This window comes from Carcharodon carcharias, chromosome 17, assembly GCF_017639515.1.
Source record: "Carcharodon carcharias isolate sCarCar2 chromosome 17, sCarCar2.pri, whole genome shotgun sequence".
Taxonomy (NCBI): Eukaryota; Metazoa; Chordata; class Chondrichthyes; order Lamniformes; family Lamnidae; genus Carcharodon; species Carcharodon carcharias.
In genome coordinates, this window is record NC_054483.1 from 53123372 (window position 1) to 53148087 (window position 24716).

Here is a 24716-nt window from a genome sequence, read left to right on the forward strand (position 1 = left end):
GATACTGGTTTTGGAAATGTGCTCATTGTGTGTCTTTCCATTTTTATTGATTGTGGCAATATTTGTGCTCCAGAACTTGCCACGCCCCTAGCCAAGCTGTTCCAGTACAGCTACAACACTGGCATCTACCCGGCTATGTGGAAAATTGCCCAGGTATGCTCCGTCCACAAAAAGGACAAATCCAACCCGGCCAATTACCACCCCAACAGTCTACCGTGATCATCAGCAAAGTGATGAAAAGTGTTGTCTACAGTGCTATCAAGTGGCATTTACTCAGCAATAATGTGCTCACTGATGCTCAGTTAGGTTCTGCCAGGGGAACTCAGCTCCTGACCTCATTACAGCCTTGGTCCAAACATGGACAAAAGAGCTGAACTCCCAAGATGAGGTGAGAGTGACTGCCCTTGACATCAAGGCAGCATTTGATCAAGTGTGGCCTCAAGGAGCCCTAGCAAAACTGGAGTCAATGGGAATCAGGGAAAACTTTCTGCTGGTTGGAGTCATACCTAGCCCAAAGGAAGATGGTTGTGGTTGTTGGGGGTCAGCCATCTTAGTCCTGGGAGATCATCGCAGGAGTTCCTCAGGGTAGAGTCCTAGGCCCAACCATCTTCAGCTGTTTCATCAATGACCTTCCTTCCATCATAAGGTCAGAAGTGGGGATGTTCGCTGATGATTGCACAATGTTCAGCACCATTCGCAACTCCTCAGATAATTAAGCAGTCCATGTCCAAATGCAGCAAGACCTGGGGCAGAATTTTCTGCCTGTCGGGTGAGGGCAGGGACTCGATCAGTGCCCCCAAACGGGTCCGCACCACCATTTTACGTGGGCGGGCCAATTAAGACCCACCCAGTGTGACGCGCATCCGGAAGCACAGAGCGTTCCCTGTGCGGGCAGTTGGGAGGGTTCACTGAGTCGGGATGCGCTCTTTCACACATGTGCGTGAAAGAGCGCAGAAATCTCCCTGAGGCACAGAGGTGCCTCAGAGAGATTAGTTTTAAGTTTAAACAGTGTAATAAATTGTTGTAAAAATTTTTATGACATGTCCCCTCATGTGAAACTGTCACACGAGTTGGGACATGTGCATTAATATTAATAAAAAAAAATTCTGAAAATTTTAAATCACTCATGAATCCTCATCCCGCCTGTGGATGAGGTTCCATGAAAAATGCGAAGGCCGCCTAGGCTCTTCGCCTGCAGGTTGGACGGGCAGCTCAGCTGTTTGCCTAAACTGATTTTTAACAGGCCTTAATAGGCCTTTGAGAGTCCGGCGGGGGCGCAACCGACTTGGCAGTCCGTCGAACTGAAAACCTAAATGACACGCGGTGACGTCAGGATGCACGCCTGTCATCACCCCGGATTATTTTACACCTGCCCCGCCCCCGCTCACTGAGCTGAAGATTCTGCCCCTGGACAATATCCAGGATTGGGCTGCCAAGTAGCAAGTAACATTCACGCCACACAAGTGCCAGTCAAAAACCATCTCCAACAAGAGAGAATCTAACCAACACCTCTTGACATTCAACCACCCCTGAATCCCGCAATATCAACATCCTGGGGTTACCATTGACCAGAAACTAAACTGGACTAGCCATATAAATACTGTGGCTACAAGAGCAGGTCAGAGGCTAGGAATCATGCAGAAAGTAACTCACCTCCTGACTCCCCAAAGCCTGTCCACCATCTACAAGGCACAAGTCAGGAGTGTGGTGGAATGTTCTCCACTTGCCTGGATGAGTGCAACTCCAACAACACTCAAGGAGCTCAATACCATCTAGGACAAAGAAGCCTGCTTGATTGGCACCCTATCCACCATAACAAACATTCACTGACTCTCTCCACCACCAATGCACAGTAGCAGCAGTGTGTACAAGATGCACTGCAGGAATTCACCAACTCTTTCAACAGCACCTTCCAAACCTGTGACCTCTATGGCCTAGAAGGACAAGGATAGTAGACACATGAGAACAGCACCACCTGCAAGTTCCTCTCCAAGCCACACATCATCCTGACTTAGAACTATATCGCCGTTCCTTCACTGTCGCTGAGTCAAAATCCTGGAACTTCCTCCCTAACAGCACTGTGGATGTACTTACACCGCACGGACTGCAAGAAGGCAGCTCACCACCATCTTCTCTAGGGCAACTGGGAATGGGCACTAAATGCAGCAATGCCCATGAACAAATATAAATAAATCTTGTCAGGTCTAGTTTAAGCAGTTCCCCAGGGCAGTCTAGGTCTTTCTGTGCAATTGTATTACTCAGTAACAGGCCGAGTGTCACTGTGTGGTTGTGTGCAATGCACTCTGGAATATCCAGTGTCTGGACCTTTGAATTTATTTTTTATGCAAGATATCAATAGCAAAATAGCCAGAGAGGGGAAAAGAAAATGACCATAGTTTTCACTCATAGGGTTAGATTTATTGGAGATGATGGGGGATCTTGCCTGCTGCATCATGTGCCATTCAGACACTTAACTGGTCAGTGGTGGGCCTCCCTGGAATTGAGGAATACCAGGCGATGGAAGTCCTGTCCACTGAGTGCTGGTGGCCAATCACAGGCCAGCAGCTCTGTTGAATAGCAGTGCCACCATGAAGGCAGTGGCTGTTGCTGGTATGACACCCACCTGATGCCTTTGATCGTTGCTGGATCCCAGGCCACAGTAATGGCGGTGGGATTGGGGTTGCATGGGGGGAATGGTTGGCAGCAAGGGCAATGGGGTGGCTCTCATCTGGCCCTCCCCCTTTCCCGATGCTGGGTCCCTTGATTAGGCACTGAGTGCCTTTGAACAAGGGACAACTGCCATGACCCCCCCGCCCCGGTAAGCCAGCCAGTAACAGTGCACGGATTTGCTTACCATGCTCCCTGCATGACGACTACCTAACCCTCCACTGGGTTAATATCAGAGGTGGCAGCACATTAATTGCACACGTAAAGGCCTCAATTGGCAGCAGGGCGTTAAGGCCATCCACTGATCTTCCCACCACAAACAGGTGAAGGTAGGAAGGCAGCAGGGTCCCCACTTCCCACCCACCTGCCTGATTCAGTGTCCCCCGCTACCAACCTTGCCGTGAGGGAGGGCATTAAATTCCACCCATTGTTTTCCACACAGCAAGCGCCCAATCATGTCTGCACTATCGGAAAAAGATGCAGAGTGGAGGACGCAATCTCCACTTAAGAAGGCTTTGGAAATTGGGTCACCATCAGCTGCACTAATTATCCAACACCCACCAACCCCGTTCCCCCACTATCCCCACCAGCAGATTGTTCCTTGAAGCAATCAACTCATGCATTAACTAATTCAGGGGGAATGATTAGACCCTAAGAGAAAGGAAGGAGATTAAAGGGATTTTCGAAACAGCGTGGATGTGAATGGGAGAGCATCTTTCGTATACCATTGAAATGTCATACTCAGCAGTTTGTGTTTTGTCTTGGGTGGAGCATTTGGAAGAGATAATGTGATGATCCCAGAACAGATCCCCTAATTTTGTCACATTCCTAAATAAGATCCCCAAATTTGTTACAAAAAGGGACCAGTTAAGGACCAGTAACTTTTTTTTTAAGTAGATGAAATTAGAAATCCTGTTTACTTACTAAGAGAATAAAACCACAAGATTCCACAGTTCCAAACAAACAGAAGAAATTTTACTATGTCGAAGGTAGCAAAGCAAACAGTTAATACTATTCATCTTATACTGGAACACACAGAATCAACATGAGGTAAACACAAATTAACAGACTGGTTGAATGCACCACAAACTGTATATTAAATAGTGGACACAACCAAGACAGGTCCCATGACAGACTTCAGCTGTTCTCTTTCAAAGAGCTAGTCTGATCCCCAGCCGACAGCAGCTCTACACTACTTAAGGTCCATGGGTAAAATCCTCACCCAAAAGGTGCGCTGTTACAGATCTCTCACAAATCTGCTCCCAGGTCCAGCCTTCTTGGTCTCCTTTCCAGCCGAACTGACCTACAGCATCTCCCTGTGGTGGCCAGGCTACACTCCAGTGTCTAAACACAGGCCAGCTTCTCAGCTATGTTGCTGCTAACAACTGCTTCTACCCAGCAGCAACAAGCAAATACTGCTCCTGGGCTTTATTGAGTCCCAACTCTCAGCAGCATGGAGCTACCAGCAGCTCCAGGGGCTTCTCTGAGCCCCAGGTCCCTAAACATCACGGAGCTAATGGCAGCACTTCAGCTGAATAGACCCGCTCTGCTCTCCCTCTGTTCCCCATGGGCTGCTGTTCACTCTGCCCTGGAACTAATGTGTGTGGACTGTTAAAATCTCCCAACAGGATTCTGCCCCTGTTCCTAGGCATGATTGAATGTATCAACCCTCAGTACATTCTGTACCTAAAATGTTACAATCCCCAGTCAACCAAAGTTCACCCTGCCCCCCACCCCCACACAGGTGTTAACTTACAAAAACACATTTAAAAAATCCAAAAAATATAGATTTCATCACAATAACAAATAACCCAAATTTTTGGGGCTATGGAGAAAAATCAAGAGAGCGAGACTAATTAGATAGCCTTTTCAAAGAGCAAACACATTGGGCCAAATGGCCTCTTTCTGTGCTGCATAAAGCCTGACCACCATCTAAGCTTGGCCTAAATAGCCAAGTGGTTATGGTACTGGGTTTGTAACCCCAAGATCAAGAGTTCAAATCTCACAATTGCAAACTATGAAATAATGTAACTTCATCTGAAACAGATGGAAACGGGTTTGTACTCAAAAGAGTTACAAGGCACAAGTCAGGAGTGTGATGGAATACTCCCCCTGGAGCAGTACAGCTCCAACAACACTGAAGAAGCTTGACACCATTCAGGACTAAGTAGCCCGCTTGACTGGCACCTCATCCATAAACATTCCCTCCACCAGTGACAGCAGTGTGTACCATCTACATGATGCACTGCAGGAATTCACAAGGCTCCTTAGATAGCACCTTCCAAACCCATAATCTTGAAGGACAGGGCAGTGGATAGATGTGAACACCACCACCTGGAAGTTCCCTTCCAAGCCACTCACCATCCTGACTTGGAAATATATTGCTGTTCCTTCACTGTTGCTGGGTCAAAATCCTGGAACTCCCTCCTTAACAGCACTGTAGGTGTACCTTACACCACAGGGACTGCAGTGAATCAAGAAGGCAGCTCACCATCACCTTCTCAAGGGCAATTAGGGATGGATAATAAATGCTGGACCAGCCAGTGATGCCCAAATCCTGTAAAAGAATATAAAAAATGCTAAGATTATGCCAGAACTTTACAAGTGACTAGTTTGGCTTCAGCTGGGGGATTGTGGATAATTCTGGGCACCACATCAGAAACAACCTAATGGCCTTAAGAAGGGTATAATGGAGGTTTAGCAGTAAGTTACCATGGATGATGAACTTGAGTTATGAGCAGAGTTTGGAAAAGTTAGGTCTGTTCTCCTTGTAACAGGAAAGATTAGCAAGTGACCTAATAGACGATGAGACACTGATACAGCAGATTAGTGAGAAATTATTCCCTGGTGAGTGGGTCAGTAAGCAGAGGCGTTAGATTCAAAATCCCTGGCAATAGATCTCGAGGGGAGATGAGAATTTTTTTCAGTCTGAGTTGTCAAGACCTGGAACAGTCTATCTGAAAAGGTGGGGAAGCTGATTCCATTAAATAATTTTAAAAGGGAGTTGGACAGATACTTGAGGATAAGGAATTTACAAGATTGTGACTTTAATCTGTTGTCAAAAAGTGGGGGTGTGGAATGAAGCATGACTGTTCTTTCTAAGAGGCAGCCTTGGAACGATTGCCTCCTTCTGTGCTCTATGATACTGTGATTATGTGGAACTATTTCTATCCAGACACGATGAATAAAGATTAATTAAAAACTGCATTAAACATGATGTACATAATTAAGGAATGTCACTACCAGGTTCATGTTTTAATTGTCTCTGTTACTCATTTTTTTATGGGGATATGTGGGTGTTGCTGACTAGGCCAGCATTTATTACTCATCCCTAATTGCTCTTGTTCAGAGGACATTGCTGTGGGCCTGGAGTCACATGTAGTCCCTAAAGGGTCAGGAGTGAACCAGATTTTATTTTACAACAATTTACTTCCAGATTTTTATTGAATTCAAACTTCACCACCTGCTGTGGTGGGATTTGAACTCAAGTCCCCAGAGCATTACCCTGGGTCTGTGGAATGTTAGTACAGTGACAATACCACTCTGCCACCACCTTGACAATTAGATTACGTGTAGTCTGTAATCACTTACCAGGAAATAGTGCTTCTAAGAATGGGTGTATGAAATGTTATACAAAACTAACAGACCTACAGCTTTTAACAATCCCATCTAAATGTATGACAAGATAGGATCCCATGTAACTGCCGTTTCCAGAAATCTATTGACAAATCCACCGTGTCCCTTCAGTTGGTAATTTGAGATAATTTGTGAAGGATTGTAAAGACTGTTGAGGCACCAGTTTTCATTTTCCACTAGTCTCGAACATTCCTCAAAGCCAATCTCTTTAAATCCTCTGCAGCACTCATGGTACTAATGAAGTCTGTCATGCCTGCCAAGAAAAAGTAAATTGAAACTCCTTGAATATCTGATTTTAATCACTTAAGAACAAAGTTGGACGTGACAACACAACATAGTTTGAATGATTAACTGGCTATGAAAATAAGAAGGCAACAGCTATATGAGTGTTGGAAATGAGTTAGTGGGCATCTTGCTGGACTCGGTGCTGCAGACCTATTTCTGAATGGGACCAGTTAAAAATTTCACTGGGGATATTGCTGCAGAAGATGAGCTGCATTAATATTTACAGAAGTCTATGATAATAATGATTTCATATGGCTGGGGAAGCAATTATAGTTCAATGTCAAGCATCACAATCCATTCAACGGCTTCAGCTGACAGTGTGAATGGTTGTGATGTCACCAGGAATGGACCTCTCAGGGCAGAAGGTCAGTATATGGGCGATGCTCTGACTTGGATGACCGCAGTCGCAATTTGAACTTTTCCCCATGTTCCACTTGTGGAACAAGTGGCCACATCTTCCATGGGCCATCCTCATGTGGTGGAGGGTTTTCCAGATTTTCTGTGGAAGGTTGAAACCTGGGACTTCACCACGCAGGTTACCAGGTTGCAGCTGGTGACGTTTGCAGTCAACCAGCAGGTGTGCTATCTAGAGGTGGGGCTGTGCCAGTTTGTAGGGTGTGGAGTGTAGTCGAGTCGGAGCTACAGGATTTAAAAATCTATGATTGATGGTCACTGTGTTTAAAGTGAACTTTTGAACAAAGCTTACACGGTTTCAAAGCTCCTGCAGCATGCGATAAGTCTTCATGGTTTTCACAGTTGGAACTATTCTTTAATGTTACAGTATATTTAAGTTAGCAGACACTTCAGCAATCACGATTGGCCAGTATTTTTGTACTCATTTACCTAAAGAGGCCTTTGGCATTCAAAATGTTAGTACCTGCTCAACGAATTAATACAACTTGAACATCATGAGAGTCTGTATGGCAGTTTATTAAATGTATCAAGTCAAATCTATCCTTATAAAACCAGGAGTGAAATCAGGAAGCACCTTTTCATTCAGAATAAAGGTTGTAGAAATTTGAACCTCTGCTCCCCTCAAGGCCATGGACAATTGGAGTTTTCAATTGGATAGATTTCTGTTGAGTAAGGGTGTTGAGGTATATGGAGCAAAGGCAGGAAAATGGATTTGAGGCATAAACCTGCCACAATCTAATTGAACAGGGGCACAGTCTCAAGGAGCTGAACAGCCTCCTCCTGTTTAATTGAAACAAAACAAAATTAAACCAGTCACCCTTTACTGCAAGGTATCAGTACAGTACTGAGACAAGCTCTTAGCTTGAAAGAGCAAGATGTAGAATCAGTTTGAGTAGAGATAAGAAGTAAAATTAAGAGATCACTTCTGGGAGTAGTTTATAGCCCCCCCCTCCCCTAACAGTAATTACATTGTGGAACAGCATATGCAGGAAGAAATAAATTAGGCGTGCAAGAAAGGTACTGTGATAATCTTGGGTGACTTTAATCTGCAGCTAGTTTGGAAAAATCTGATTGGCAATGCTGGCCTGGAAAATGAGTTCATCGAGAGCTTTCAGGAGAATTTCTTAGAGCATTATTTTTTTTTAATTTGTTAATGGGATGTGGGCATTGCCCTTGAGAACTGAGTGGCTTGCTAGGCCATTTCAGAGTAAACCACATTGCTGTGAGTCTGAAGTCACATGTAGGCCAGGAGACTTGCTATCCTAAAGGAAATTAGTGAACCAGATGGGTTTTTACAATGGTTTCATGGTCATCATTAGACTTTTGATTCCAGATTTTTTGGGGGATTCAAACCCAGGTCCCTAGAGAATTATCCTGGGTCTCTGGAGTATTAGTCCAGTGACAATACCACTAAACCACCACCTCCCTATCTAGAGATAACCAGGGAGAAGGCTATCCTTGGCCTGGTAATGTGAAATGAGACAGGATTAATCAATCCTGGTAAAGGAGCCTCTAGGTGACATGATGACAACATGATAGAATTTCATATTCAGTTTGAAATGGAGAAGTGTGGGTCCATGACGAGTGTTTTAAACCCAAATAAAGGTAACCATGAGAGTATGAAGGCAGAGTTGCCGACTGGGAAATTAGGTTAAAAGGTAGCACAAAAGAGTTGCAGTAGCAGACTTTTAAGGAGATATTCAATAACTCTCAGAAAAGATTTATCCCCGTGAGAAAGAAAGACTCTTTGAGAAAGATACTTCATCCATAGCTAAATAAGTTAAGGATAGTGTTAAACTGAAAGAAACACTGCACAAATCTGCAAAGTATTCGTGGTAGTTCAGAGGATTAGACAGATTTTACGAACCTAGGAAAATAGAAAGCAGGAGTAGGCCATTCGAATCATGGCTGATCCTCTATCTCAACACCATACTTCCGTTCTCTCCCCATACCCCTTGACGCCTTTAGAGTCCAGAAATCTATCCATCTCTTTCTTAAATATAATCAATGACTTGGCCTCCACAGCATTCAGTGGCAGAGAATTCCACAGATTCACCACCCACTGAGTGAAGAAATTTCTCCTCATCTCAGTCCCAAATGGCGCAACCTGTATCCTGAGACTGTGACCCCTTGTTCTAGACCCCCCAGCCAGAGGAAACATCATCCCTGCATCCAGTCTGTCCAGCCTGTCAGAATTTTATATGTTTCAATGAGACCTCCTCTCATTCCCCTAAATTCCAGTGAATACAGGCCTAGTCAGCCCAATCTCTCCTCATGCAACAATCCTGCCATCCCAGATATCAGTCTGGCGAATCTTCACTGCATTCCCTCTATGGCAAGTATGTCCTTTCTTAGGTAAGGAGACCAAAACTGCACACAATACTCCAGGTGTGGTCTCACCAAGGCCCTGTACAACTGCAGTAAGATATCCTTGCTCCTGTACTCAAGTCCTCTCACAATGAAGACCAACATACCATTTGCCTTCTTAACTGCTTGCTGCACCTGCATGCTTGCTTTCAGTGATAGGTGTACAAGGACACCCAGGTCCCTTTGTATATCAACATTTCCCAATCTACCACAATTTGAATAATACTCTGTCATTCTGTTTTTCCTACAGAAGTGGATAACCTCACAATTATCCATGTTATACTGCATCTATCATGTATTTTCCCACTCACTCAACCTGTCTAAATTACCCCAAAGCCTCTTAACACTCTCCTCACCACTCACCTTCCCACCAAGTTTTGTGTCATCAGCAAATTTGGAAATATTATATTTGGTTTCCTCATCCAAATCATTGATATACATTGTAAATAGCTGGGGCCCAAGCACTGATCCCTGTGGTACCCCACTAGTCACCACCTACCACTACAAAAAAGATCCATTTATTCCTACTCTCTGTTTTCTGTTTGCTAACCAATTCTCAAACCATGCCAATATATTGCCCCCAATTCCATATGCTTTAATCTTACACTCTAATCTCTTATGTGGTACTTTATCAAAAGCCTTCTGAAAATCCAAATACACCACATCCACTAAAGAGGGAGAAAACAGCATATGAGGAAAAGTTAGCTCATAATATAAAAACAGATAGTAAAAGTTTTTACAAGTACTTGAGTAGGAAAAGAGTAACTAAAGCTAGTGTTGGTCCTCTAGAGAGAGAGTCTGGGAATTGATATTGGAAAAGAAAGAAATGGCGGAGGTGTTAAATAGGTATTTTGTATCTGTGTTCACAGTAGTAAACTTCCCAAAGATTCTTGAAAATCAAGAGATGATATGGAGGAATGAACTTAATACAATCACCATCACCTGGGAAAGGGTGCTAGGAAAACTGTTAGACCTAAAGGCTGACAAGTCCCCAGGAACGGATGCATCCTAGGGTCTTAAAAGCAGTGGCGGCACATTTAGCAGATGCATTGGTTATAATCTCCCAAAATGCCTTAGATTCTGGAAAGGTTCCAAGGGATTTGAAAATAGCTAATGTAATACCTTTAATCAAGAAAGGAGGAAGGCAGAAAAGAGGAAACTATAGGCCAGTTAGCCTAACATCTGTCATAGGGAAAGTGCTAGAATCCATTATTAAGGATGTTAAAGCAGGATACTTAGATAATCACCATTTGATCAGGCAGAGTCAACATGGCTTTGTGAAAGGGAAGTCATGTTTAACTAATTTGCTAGGGTAGCATTTTTCCCTCATCAAGCAGGCACACACCTGACCTGAACGAGAGTAAAATAGTGCGCAATGACGTTGTGATATTTTACTTGGTGGGCACACGCGAGAGGCGGCAGCGCACCCGCTGATGGTTAAGATGCCTATTAAGGCCCTTAATTAATCAGTTAATTAAATGGAACTTTTTGATGCCCATCCAACCGTTTGGTTGGCGGGCAGGCGAATAGGCCAAGCAGCCTTTGCATTTTTTGTGAAACCTCATCCACAGGTGGGATGAGGTTTTGACTGGTGATTTTAAAACACTTTTAAAATTAATTTTTAACACGTCCCTGTTCATGTGACAGAGTCACATGAGGGGACATGGTTCCCCTATTTTCCCATTCTTTATTTTTCATGTTTTAAATCTTCAGCTCCCTGAGGCAGATCTGTGCCTTCAAGGAGCTTTCACTGAGTGCACCTGTGTGCATGCATTGACTTCTGCGCTCGTCCTCCATCCCCCTCACCCCCCCCACCCCCCCAGGCAGCACTGAGCGTTTCAGTGAAATCGCAGTGGGGACCCAATCGAGGGCGGTGGACCGTTGCGTGGCCGGTCCCAGGCCCGCCCGCCCAATGAGGAGAAAATCTTGCCCCTAGAGTTTTTTGACATTCAAGGTGAATAAAGGGTAACTGTAGATGTGGTGTACTTGGATTTCCAAAAGGCTTTTGATAAGATGTCACAATAAAGATTACTACACAAGATAAGAGCACGTGGTGTAGGGGGTAACATATTAGCATAAATATAGGATTGGTTGGCTAACTGGAAGCAGAGAGTAAGGATAAATGGGTCTTTTTGGATTGGCAGACTGTAACTAGTGGATTGCCACTGGGATCAGTGCTGGGGCCTCAACTATTTACAATCTATATCAATGACTTGGGTGAACAGAACAAACATATGCCAATCACACCAACATAGGCAGGAAAGTAAGTTTCAAGAGGAGGTAGAGAGTCTACAAAGGGATATCAACAGGTTAAATGAGTGCACAAATTTGGTAGATGAAGTACAACATGAGTAAATGTGAACTTACAGGAAGAATAGAAAAACAATATACTATTTAAATGGAGAACGTTTGTAGAACTCGGTAGTACAGAGGGATCTGGGTGTCTTGGTACATGAATCAAATAATGTTGGAATGCAGATACGGCAAGTGATTAGGAAGGCAAATGGGATGTTGCCTTTTATTGCAAGAGGAATGGAATATAAAAGTAGGGAAGTTTTACTGCAGCTGTACAGAGCAGTGGTGCGACTACATCTGGAGTACTGTGTTGCAGTTTTGGTCTTATTTAAAAAAATATATAATTGCTTCAGAAGCAGTTCAGCGAAGATTCACTGGACTCATTCCTGGGATAAAGGGATGATTTTATGAAGAAAGGTTGAACAGATTAGACCTATACCCAATGGAGTTCAGAAGAATGAGAGATGATCTTATTGAAATATATAAGATCCTGAGGAGACTTGATAGGGTTACCCAGAGGATATTTCCTCTTGTGGGGGTGACTATAACCATGGAACATATTTTAAGACAGAATAAGGAGAAACTTTTTCTCCCAAAGGGTCGTTGGTGTGTGGACATTCTCTTCCCCAGAAAGTAGTGGAGGCTGGGTCTTTTAATTTTTTTTAAGTTAGGCAAGGGAGTCAAGGGTTAAGTGGGGGGGGCGGGGGGGGAGGGGGGTGCTGGTGGTGGGCAGACAGGAAAGTGGAGCTGGAACCATAACCAGATCAGCCATAATCTTATTGAATGGTGGAGCAGGCTCAAAGGGCTAAATGGCCTACTCCTGCTCCTATGTTTCTAAGTAAAAATAATCCTTTTAAATATGAATGAAATATAAATTTGGGCAGAAATCTCAAAATGTTCCATGATGTTTGTTAAAGTAAAATTGTATTTCTAAACCTACCACCTTTGACACTTTGGCATGTAATCACAGTTTGTGGGATGCAAAGATTTAGCTGTTTTGCAAAATGTGTAAGCCTTCTGTGGACTATCTCTCAAATGATGCAAGATGCTTAATATCTTCTCATAGTCTCATCTGATTTATAAAAGGGCAGCACTTTGTGGTGATGACATTTAGCGCATGTTTTGATGATTTTGAAGCTTTATTGAGGGTAGCAGTAGATGGCATCATTTTTCTGAACCACATTGTTACATTAAATATCTGTCTTTCAAATGTGTGGCTCAGTCAAACCGCAATATGCTATAAACATGATCCAAAGAAGGCTTCTTTTTAACTGAGGGGTATCTGCAATCCTTTAATGGCATTTAATGGCAGTGAGATCTATTTGTTTTACAATTTTATAAATCAAGATTATTCAAAAGTATGATTTACTATCGTGTACTGGAATGCATGTGCTTGGGCTGCTTGGAATTCTGATCCTAAAATAGAATTCCTGGCAATGCTGAGGAATCATCATGTCAATAAAACTGTAAACTGCTTATTTGTGCTTAGAGAAGCAGAATTCAAATAGGTCTCAAACCAACCACTTGCAGGCTCATAAAACAACCTCACTCCTTGAAGTCAACTGGATCACAGTATAAGGCAAAGTTCTTGTCCACAAGCTGGATGTGACAGATTCGGGAGAATTCCAGGCTCCGCAAAGCCAACTTTTAAAAATGTCTGGCGGCATGGCATACTTTTGGTCTGGAGAGGGGCGGGTTATATTAGGAGTCGGGGCAGGCGACCCTGGAAGTATTGAGGGGTTGAAGTTAGCCTCGCTGCAGGTAGGGCAACTCAGGCACAGATAAAGAGCGGGCCTTCAGAAAGGCCCATTTGAGAGGTTGATCATCTGTGGCTAACTTCCTGTGCCTCGAAAGAGACATCATTGCCTTGCCAGGTGAGTGTCAAAGCTGCAAATGTTGACCACCAATTGTTAGCTGATTTTGGAATGGATGGTCCATCATGGGCTTTCCCTATTGGAGAACGTTTGCTGTCTAATCAAAGTGTACTCTACTGAACCACTGAAAGCATGGAGTGAATTCATAAAGTACAGCCATGGAGATGACATTGTCTTGCCACCACTAGCTGGTACAGATATTATGCAGTCATGTAGTTAGCTGGCAAGACACGGTGGGTGAATGAATGATGGATAGTGTCATGCTCATTATCTCATCCACTTGCCCTCTTGCAACTGATCTATCAGGATGTGCCCACACTGTTGACCCTTGACCAGTCCCTCACCTGTCACGGCAAAACAGTGTGACTAAGAGGGAGGAAGTAGGGCTGTCAGTGGTTAAGGTAACACAGTGCTCTACCTTGGAGTCACAGCCACAACATACTTCGCATCAAGCATTTGCACAGAGCCATTTTCTCCACCTCACCTTAACAGTAATCATTGATGATATGGTGAAAATGGTTTCTGCATGTGAGTATACAGAAGTGAATGAGAGCTTTGTAATCTGAATGGCTCACAACCCTTTTCAACTTACATTTTTATTCCTAGAATGTCATACAGTGGAGATGCGGGGGAGGGGTGGGTCCAGCTGCCCCCTTGCTTTTCTAATCAGCATCTTCACATTTGGTTGAAAAGATCCGAAAGAGGAGATCAGTCCTCGACCCTGCTGGCTATCAAAATCCACCTGTTACAAACAAGAAGGCCTGGATTCAAATAACGGCTGTGGTGAGTGCAGCAGGAGAACATGAGCATTTCTGGTTTCAGTACCAGAAAAAATTTCAGTGACCTGCTGTGTTTTGGCAAGGTGAGTAGCTTGGCTCATCCACACAGAGCACTATGGAAAGGGTCATATCTGCATGCTGCAGCTAAGGAGTGAGATATAGCACATACCTCTGCTTCAGCACTGAGGATTGTATGTGTACGCAGCTCATGTAGCTGCACACAAAACACATGGATGAGCATTGTGATGCACACATACAGTGAAGAGCAATATCCTTCCATGCACTATATATCAGGCTAACGTAATTCATGTGCTGTCGCAGTCGAAAAGGGTGAAGAACGCTAAGGAGATGGCCTTGGCTGGGGGTGGGTCAGCCCAGCTGAGTCATGTTTGTCCCATGGAGCAGATGGCCATGGAGATTGCCAGGGTGCCTGAACAGCTGTCTATTGGTGATAGTGAATCACTGTTAGCAGGTGAGAAAGGGGGTGTTGAAATCAACTTGGTATATGGTGATAATGGTGGAGGTCATGATGTCAGTTCACTCAGCACAACAGGACGTTGACATTAGAGGGAGTGTAATGATGGGGTTGTGTCATAAGGGCAGTGCGATCGTGATCACAGGCAATAGCGTGCATCAGAGAGTGCATTCATAATGAGAAAGGCTATACTGAAATAACTCCTTTGTGCCTCACACTGGTCCCGGGTCTGCTCCCTCAATTCCCCAGGCTATATCATCCCTCAGGCATCAGGCGGAGGAAGAGATTCCCGAGAAGACAGCGTCACATCTGACCAGCCCACACACCACCAACTCAGATACAAGTTCTTCAGAGGGATGTAGCATGCGCAGAGTCGGTGGGAGAGGGTGAAAGTCACTGCGCCAGAGTGCAGGAGGAGGTATCAGACTTAGAGACATCTGTGCACAGACGCCCTTGGAGAATGGAGGAAAATCACAATGATGTTCCAGTGGGCAGGAACATGGAGCCTTAGGAGTCATCTTTTGGAGCACAGTATTTAGATAATCAGCAGCAGAGGTGTGGATATCTGGCAGAGTTCCCTGAGGCAATGGGAGCTCCAGGACTACAAATAGAGGAGTTAACCACGATCATGAACTCCACATTGTCCTGGGGGCTCAACTGCATGAGCTCTGACCATGAGAGATTGGCCAATCTCACAGAAAGACAACTTGGAGTGGATGCAAGAGCTGGGTCTCAGCCAGGAAAGGGTGCAAGGCTCACTCAGTAGCCTGGATCAGTCCACTCAGCATATGAGTGCTGATATCCATGGAATACATGAGGAACTGCATACCCTTAGCAGGACGGCCACACTTAACTGGCACAGCAGTTGTTGGATTGGATGGCTGCTGTACATGAGCAGCCAGTCCCATTGGCCCGACCTGAAGGTCAACTCATGACTGTGGCGATTAGTGAGGAAGGTGAAGGTGTTGAGAGTTCCTCAGCATCCTCATCTTCTTCCACCTCCTCAGCCCCTCCACCACAGCCCTTGTCTACTGTAAGTGTACCAATGACCCTGGCTGCTCATACAGAGATGCAGAGGGCACAGTCTGAAGGAACCCTCAAAGGGTACCTGCACGACGAGGCTGGCCACCATGCTCCTCATTGCTGTTTAGACAGAGAAGTGAGCAGTCTGTCTCCACCACCTCCGAGGCAACATGGAGATGGAGGGGGGGACTTTGTAGGAGTGTGCGAGAGCAAAGGGCATTGTCTCTGGAGCACGAATGGGTTCATCATGGTTACACCTTACACATTGTATATAACACTTCTTTAATGTATTTACTTACACTTGTATGTGACTTGGTGTGTGTACACTGGAGAACTCAAGAAGAAAGGTAATGTTACGAATGCGATTCTTCCCAGTAATAATGAGGATGTCATGCTGAGGTCCATGATGTCATCAGGAACAATCTTGTCACCTGACTTGTGATGCTTTGGAGGGCTCTTCCTTCTCTATTGTATCACATAAGATCCCAGAGTTCAAAGGTTCAAGCACTGAGATGCTGCTCCTTGTATCTTTGATTGTCTATCCAAATTTGACTTTAAGGGAGGCTCAATGGTTAGGCTGCACGAACAGATGCTGGGCAGTAGGTGCAACTCAAACATGAGCACTGGGTGTAAGGCATTCACCTGTACTGCAATGTTACACATTGGCCTGGGTGTAGGCATCACAACTCAGGAGGCCCTATGTGCTTCAGGTAATATTGGTTGCTTGCTGTGCCCACTAATCTGGTTGCATTTGCATTCTAGGTGTCATAGGATGTGCTTTGTGCAGTGAGTAAAGGTATACAAAAACCAGGAATATTCATGTGGTGCCCATATCAGAAACTGGACCATTGGCCAAAATGGATAGTGCATAAGTTCTCTCAAAAAGCTTTTATTGCACAGTAATGGGCTCCTCATGGACAATGTAACTTATTTGTATGTGCTACAACTCAGCATTTATAGGGCTCGAAGTCTTAAGTCATGTCACTCTCAGCATTGTAGGCATGGTTTGATTATGGACATAATTTGATGGCATGGGCCTCTCATTCCTGGCATTTATGTGAGGGGGGTTGCAGATTGTGAATGACTTATTATCATATGTGTTTACAATCTGATGAAGCCTATAGTTATGGTGATGGCTTCAGTCAGGTCAGTGTGACTGAGTCAAATTCATTGATGTTGATTCTCTCCTTTGTGGGGATGACCAGTCCCTGCAGTAATTGTGGAGCCAATGTACAAGGTTCTTTCGGTGGAAGTTACTCACCAGGGATTGGCTGATGGCAAGTGTGATATCGGAGGATCTTATGAGAATCTATTTTGTATAAGGACCCTTATACAAAAGGGTCTCGATGATCCTCTCCTGCACAGAACCAGCCCTGGCTTCATGGCCACACCTGCCCGCTGCTCTGCCATTGGCAGCCTCCTCATCCTCATACAGTTCTGAATCATCAGAATGGAGAGGGGCTTCCTCCTCCTCCTTATCTTCCTCCCTTCTGCCCATCGTATCATTGTCATTGATTTGTAAGCCCCTCCACTGCACAATGTTGTGCAGCATGCAGCACACCACTACTATTCTTGATACCCTTGCTGGAGCAGTTTGCAAAGCTCCACCTGAGTGACCAGCGCATCTGTAAAATGCCAATGGCCTGATCGATGGTACTCCTGGTGACAAAATGGCTGTTATTGTAGTAATGCTGAGCCTCAGTTTTAGGGCTCCTAAGCCAGTTTCTTAAGGGGTAGCTCTCGTCCACTAGAAGCCAACTATTGACCTGCAAAGGTGGCTGAAATAGCTGAGGGAGTTGGGAGCTACTTAGTATGACAAAGGAAACCTTGCTCACACTTGAAGGAAGACCTTGTTGTGCTCACAAACCACCTATACGTTGATCGAGTGGAAGGACTTCTGCTTGACAAAGGTGTCTGCATGTTGAGTTGGGGTCTTTCTGGCAGCATGGGTGCAATCAACACTACCCTGCACCTGAGGAAAGCCCTCTAATTGGGCAAAGGCTGTGGCTCTCTGAATCTGAGATGCTAAATCTACAGGGAGATTAAAGTGATTTCCCCCACATGAGCAAATGGAACATCGGTTATAGCCTTAATGCAGCTGTGCGCTGCTGACTGGGATATAACGGATAGGTCTCCTGATAAGCACTGGAAAGAGCCTAATGAAAAAATTTGAGAGCAACTGTTACCTTCACAACACAGGCAGGGCATGGAGGTCGATGGGTTGTGGTTCAAGTTGATTCTGGACCATGTGACATGTTTGTCGCCACCTCACGGCTTAACATCAGTTGCCATCTACGCTGGTTCTCCATCATATTGGTCTGCACACCCTTCCCACAGGGTAGTAGCTGGTTGTCATCATCCTCCTTCCTGGTGTGCATGCCACAACCTCTTCCTCCTGACCTTCTGCCCTCTCCCTGGCCTCTGACTGCTCATGGTGACTGGCTTCTATGGCCTCTATGTGTATGGGTGCCATGCCCATCTTCTATATTCTTTTGCATGAAGCACAATGTACACTTTTCAAGCAAATTGTTCTTCCAGTACCTGGGTGCGCAAGTCAATAGGGGTAAAATCGATTGCCCTGTGTGTCCAACAGCCCCACCCTCCTACTCGCTTGGGTTAAGGCAAGAAAGTTGTTATTGAGTTTGTGCCAATTCTTGGCCAGTGAAGACAAGTTTAAAGATAATTCCTGCACTTGCCCAAAGGGGCACTTTGGGTATCAACGAACTGCACAAAGTTCAGACCTGCTCTACTCTGCGTTTCACACTCCTAGACGACCAAAACCCCACTTGAGTGGAGGCAGCTGATGACTTAAATGACCAGCTGTCTCAGTGAACCACACATGCATGACATGTGCCCTGCCCCCAGTCCCAGCCCCACAATAATGGGAAGTGTCATGTTTGGGAGCAGAACTTGCAATTTCCAGGCTCACCCATCATTTCACCATGACAGATTTCAACCCTTGTCCCTGGAGATTAGCCTGGGTGTCTGGATTATTAGGTCAGTGACGTTGCCGCTATGCCACTATCTCCCTCATATTTTGGAGAGGTGACTAAAGAGTGGAGAGGGGAATATCTATGAATATTGTTGATATGGACTTCCTGAAGGCATTTGGTAAAGTCCCTCATCAAAGACTGTTAGCTTCACAGTCCGTGGAATTGAAGGCAAATTATTGACCTGGGGAGGAAATTGGCAGAACATAAGGATCCCACAAGGATCTCTGTTGGGACCTCAACTGTTCACCATATTTATCAAGGATCTTGATGATGAATCAGAAAGCAACATATCCAGATGTGCAGATGACACAAAGATATGCAGCATTGTAAGTGGTGTAGAAGGAAGTATAAAATTATCAGGAAATATTAATAGGTTAAGTGAATGGGCAAAACTGCAGCAAATGAATTTCAATGCCAACAAATGTGAAGCCATCTACTTTGGACCTAAAAATGATAGAACAGAGCACTTTCTAAATGGGGAAAAGTTAGAAACATTGGAGGTCCAGATAGACTTGGGGGTCAAGGTACATAGATTATTAAAATGCCATGAACAGAAAAGGCTTGTGAAATGCCTTAATATCTAGAGGACTCGAATACACGGGAGTAGAAGTCATGTTTCAGCCATACAAAAACTCAGGTTCAACCATACCTAGAGAACGGTGCTCAGTTCTGGGCACAACATCTTTGAAACAATATATTGGCTTCGCAGGGAGTTCAGCATGGATTTACCAGAATGAGACCTGGACTCCAAAGGCTAAGGTATGGGGAACGATTACATAAACTGGTGTTCCCCGGAATATGGAGGGTTAAGCAAGAAACTATTTCCGCTAGTTGGAGTGAAATTAGGAAACGCTTCTACGCACAAAGGGTGGTTGAAGTTTGGAATTTTCTTCTGCAAATAATGTTAGTTCAGTTGTTCATTTTAAATCTGAGATTGATATTTTTGTTAACCAAAGGTATTAAGGGATATGGGCAAAGATGGGTGTGGGGTTATGTCACAGGTCGGTCATGATCACATTGAAAGGCAGGAACAAGACTGAGCAGCTAAATGGCCCACTCCTGTGCTGATGTTCCTATCTTCATTTATGTACCACTTCCCCAACCTCAGAATGTCCCAAAGGGCTTTACAATCACTGAGTTTAAAGTCAGAAAAGCTTGGGAACTTACCGCAGATCAGACAGTGTCAGGGGAGAAAACAGAGTATCCATGTTTCCTTCCTCAGAATTCAAAAATATTTTTAAAAACAGGCATGTTTATCCAACTGGTTGGTAATAAAACAACTAAGGTAAAACCAGGGAGTGTCGTTGGAATAAAAAAATAATTTAACCACAAATATCTGGTAAATATTCAATGACTTTAGTTATTATCATAGCAACCTTAACTTTTACTTATGGAGGTTACTCAATATTCCTACTTCAAAGAAAACAATTATCTTACAGGTACTAGTGGAGCTCTCTTGGTGATACTGGTAGGACCAGAGTAATACTGGAAGGATCTGGGTGAGATTTGTGACAGCATTTTCATCACCCACCAATGGTCAGTATAATATGAAAAACAGAATGGTTTGGGTGTGGGGAGAGATGAGAGGGTGCACCTCATGAAAAAGCAGTGTAGTTCTTTTGTCTAGAAGGGTTGAGGGTGGGACAAAGTGGGAAGGGAATCATCAGGTTTAATAAGAATTCAAATGGATCCAGTCACCTTCAACAGTCCAAATTGGACCTATAACTAGACTGTGCATAGAATTCAAACCAGAGTAGTGTTCTTGTGCGAAGGGAACTTTTCCATTATCAGGCAAAGGTTAAAGGGATGGGAGGAGTGGGCGGAAGGAGAGTTTACAAGCAGCAAGTCAATGGCCAATCAATTACTATCAATCATAAAGAAAAAAATGTGAAAGTTGTCTGCTTTTATTGAGTGTCCTTGAAATGCTTATTGGGAAGCCTTAGGCCTGTCAGTAAAGCATATAACAGTAGGATAAAAGCAAAATACTGCGGATGCTGGAAATCTGAAATAAAAACAAAAGTTAAAACAAAAATTGCTGGAAAAACTCAGCAGGTCTGGCAGCATCTGTGGAGAGGGATACAGTTAACCTTTTGAGTCCGTCTGACTCTTCATCTGAACTGATGAAGAGTCATACAGACTTGAATCGTTAACTCTGTTTTTCCAGCAATTTTTGTTTTTGTTTGAAGCACATGACACTGTGACTAGTGAGAGCCAATATACAAAGAAGTAAATCTCTACAGTTTGGATCACTTTCTTGTATATTTTGAAATCTTGCACAGGCAGAACATCTAGAGCTTGAGATGGGTGTTCTTAAAGTTTAGAAGAATAGAGTATTAGTATATCTCCAATGGAGGGGCAAACACTAAGGGCAGAATTTTGCCGTCAGCGAGCAGGGGATAGGGCTCGACAACACATAAAATGACACGGGATGACGTTGGGCAGAACCCCTGATGTCATCCCGCCCCATTTAAATTTTCAGGAAGGTAGGGGGGGCAACAAATTCAGCTGTGGGCCCGCCGACCTGTCAATGGCCAATTGAGGCCATTGACAGGATCATTTAAACAATTAAAGTACCTGCCCGTCCAACCTTAAGGTTGGCAGGCAGGCCAGGAGACCCGGCGGGCAATAGAGAAAACATGAAACCTCATCCGGTGACGGGATGAGGTTTCATGCAAGGTTTTAAACATTTTAATAAAGTTATTCTGTAAATTATGAACATGTCCCATCTCCTGTGACATTGTCACATGAGGCGGGACATGTTAGGGATTTTTTTTTCTATTTTTAATATTTTTCAAAGTGGAAGCGATCTCCCTGAGGCTGCACTTAGCCTCAGGGAGATGTGCGCTCTTTCGTGCACATGCGCGAAAGAGCGCATTCTCGCTTTTAGGGAATCCCCCCCCCCCCACCCGTGCAGGAAGTGCATAGCGCTGGGCGGGCCTTAATTGGCCCACCCACGTAAAGTGGCGGTGCGGCCCCGATTGCTGGCGGGGATCGGCTCCCTGCCTACCAGAGATTGGGTCAGGCCCGCAGAGAATTTTGCCCTAAAAGTGGTATTTTCTGGCCCCACCTGCTGTCGGAGTCATCTGATCGTGCCAAAAGTCAATGGACTTTTGACTGTGCCACCGAACTCTCACGGGGTCCCACCACAACCAGGCTGGAAAATCCCAGCCTACGCCGATAAATACATCACTTTACACATAGATGTATGACATATAAAGCACGCTGTTTTATTTTGCTGCTATGGTGGAATGGCAGTCACTCTGACCTTTCTCTTTATGTCCAGAAGGGCCAATTACTGCTAATAAACACAGCTGAGGTCACTTAGAGTTCAATTGTTGTTCAGTTCAAGAACTTTTTAAATTTGAATTTTGGATTGCAGCTAAGAAGTATCCTGCATTTTAGGACTGCTTTGCACCTATAACAAAGTGTGATGTCTGGACTGTGACATCTGTGCACAACAGCATGCTGTTCTAAAAGTTGCTAGCAGGTCATCTGTGACATCACTCAATGGTGAATCTAAGGATATGCTATTTCATTTAATGCAATGCACACTATATAATCAGGGCTGCTAATGTGTAGTGATTGAATACATCAAATTGCATTTTCATCACAGATACTGTTGTCGGAGTATTACTGATAGCTACAGAGTTGAATACCTCGAGCTTGCAAACATTTGCATGAAAACTATAAATTAGTGCTCTTCCCTGCAATTAGCTGTTCATTTCACTGTGTAGCTAGTTTTCCCACATCTTCTTCAAGCCTAGCACACTATGGAAGATGGAACGGAAGGTGTTCCAGGTTGCAACTTTTGGGTATGGTCACTTTGAAGAAGAAAACATCAATAATTCAATTGGTTGAATTTGTGTCAGTTGCTGCTCTGTGATTCATAGCTTTTCCTACATGAAATAGGGAACTTGCTTTTGATTGGTTTTTATTTAGCCAGTTGGATATTTAACTCCATCAGCTTGATTCAATTTACTGATTTATTTCAGTCAATTGTGATTGTCATTGTTTGCATTATGACCAAGTGGGTGAATGTTGGCATAGTGGTTATGTTGGTGGGCTAGTAATTTCAGAGATCGGGAAATGTGAGATCAAATTCACCATGGCATGTTAATTGTATGTCAATTGGGAGTTAATTGTGTTCAGCTGGTGGGGATTAATTGGTGACTCATATATAGGAGCAGATTGAAAGTGTGATTGTTGGTTGGAAGTGCACAATATGTAGAGTGTCTATATAAATGAAAGCTTATAAATGTCTGAAGTGGATCCAGTTTATTGCTTCTAACTCAATTGTAACGTGGCAGTTGTGAAATTTAAATTTGGTTAACTAAATAAATCAATAATAAACAAAAGCTAACATCAGTACTAGTGACCATGATTGTTGTAAAAATGCATCTGCCTCATTAATGTCCTAATGTTCATTTGAAGGAAATATTTCATCCTTATCTACTGGTCTATAAGTGACTCCAGACCCACAGCAATGTGGCTGACTCTCAACCACCCTCTCAAATGGCCCAGCAGCCACTCAATTGTATCTTAAGGGTATTTGGGGAAAGGCAATAAATGGTGGTCTTGCCAATGACACCCACAGCACATGGATGAATAAAGAGTGACACTATGCATGTGTGACAGAGAATTCTAATTATATAGATGCTTTCTATGTGAGAACAAAAAAATTAGACTGCACGCTAACTTTATGTAGTGCAAAAAATTTCACTTTCAGTAAATGACCTGGGCTTTACATTTTAATTAAAGTGCATGATCTTCATGGAACATTGCTAACCCATTTCGATATTGCATATGCAAATCAACGTATTTATGAATAATTTGCTGCACCGACTGTGATATTGAGAATGGAATTTGGGGAATTAAATGTATAATTAACCTTTATTGGTATTTATCTGTAATTAAAAAAACTATAAATAGATTTTTTTAAAACTCTGACAATCGAACATTTGGATGGATAATGTATTGCTGCTATATTGAGAGTATATCAAAATTAGCAATCATCTCATTTTAAGACACTGACCTTCCCACAAGACACTTTAAATGCCTGCAATCAGTGAAGGGTGTCAATGTTTGAGTGTGATGTTTTATTCATTATTAAATGTGTGAAGATTTGCCTTTTAATTATAAATAGACACAGTGGAGTAGATCTTGGCTGTCACTACCGGGCGGAAACCTCGTAGTTGGGGAGGAACTGACCATATTACTCTCCACTCCCGTCGCCAGTGGAAAAGGAAATTTGTTGCGTTTGCATAATCTCTGGCTATTCCACAACTCCTGCAGTGACAGTTTAACATTTACCTCCACTTAGTGGACAGTAAGAGAATTCAATTAACTCAACATTTAATGCAAAGTGAGAAAATTCCAATGTTGCAAACCTAACAATCTCTATCTCTGTAAACATCTTGCCTATTCTACAACCCTCTGAGATCTATGTGTACTTGCAATTCTAGCCGCTTTCAATGTTTGATTTCCATTGCTGTGTCTTCAGCCATCCATGCCCTGAACTCTCACCTCCAAGATCCTCCTCAAAATCTATCTGTAACCATTTTTTTTGCTACCTACCCTGAAGTCTCCTTCATTGTATCAGTGTCAGTTTTTACTTGACTCAGGTTCCTGTGAAGCACCCTGGGTTTCATAAGTAATAACACTATATCAATGCAAATTGTCGAACATTTTAGAAAATGCATTAAAAATTAGTGACAGAAACTTTAATTTGTCTTTCTCATCCTTGAATTTAACCTGCATACTATACAGACACGCTTGCCACTTAGTTTGCACGTTTTAATACATGTGATTGTCTGATGACAAACATTTGAACAAACTTTAAATTGAGCATCACTTGCTGTGTGTCAGCTCCTGCCTGGAGACGTGCAGGAGTACACATTTGCATGCGTAT

General features: G+C 43.7%; 1 protein-coding gene across 4 annotated transcripts in view; it reads left to right on the forward strand.

The window, feature by feature from the left end:
• The window catches only part of fam13c (family with sequence similarity 13 member C), a 148694-nt gene that overhangs the window by 74248 nt on the left and 49730 nt on the right, over positions 1-24716 (forward strand). The gene's annotated exons all lie outside the window — the stretch shown is intronic.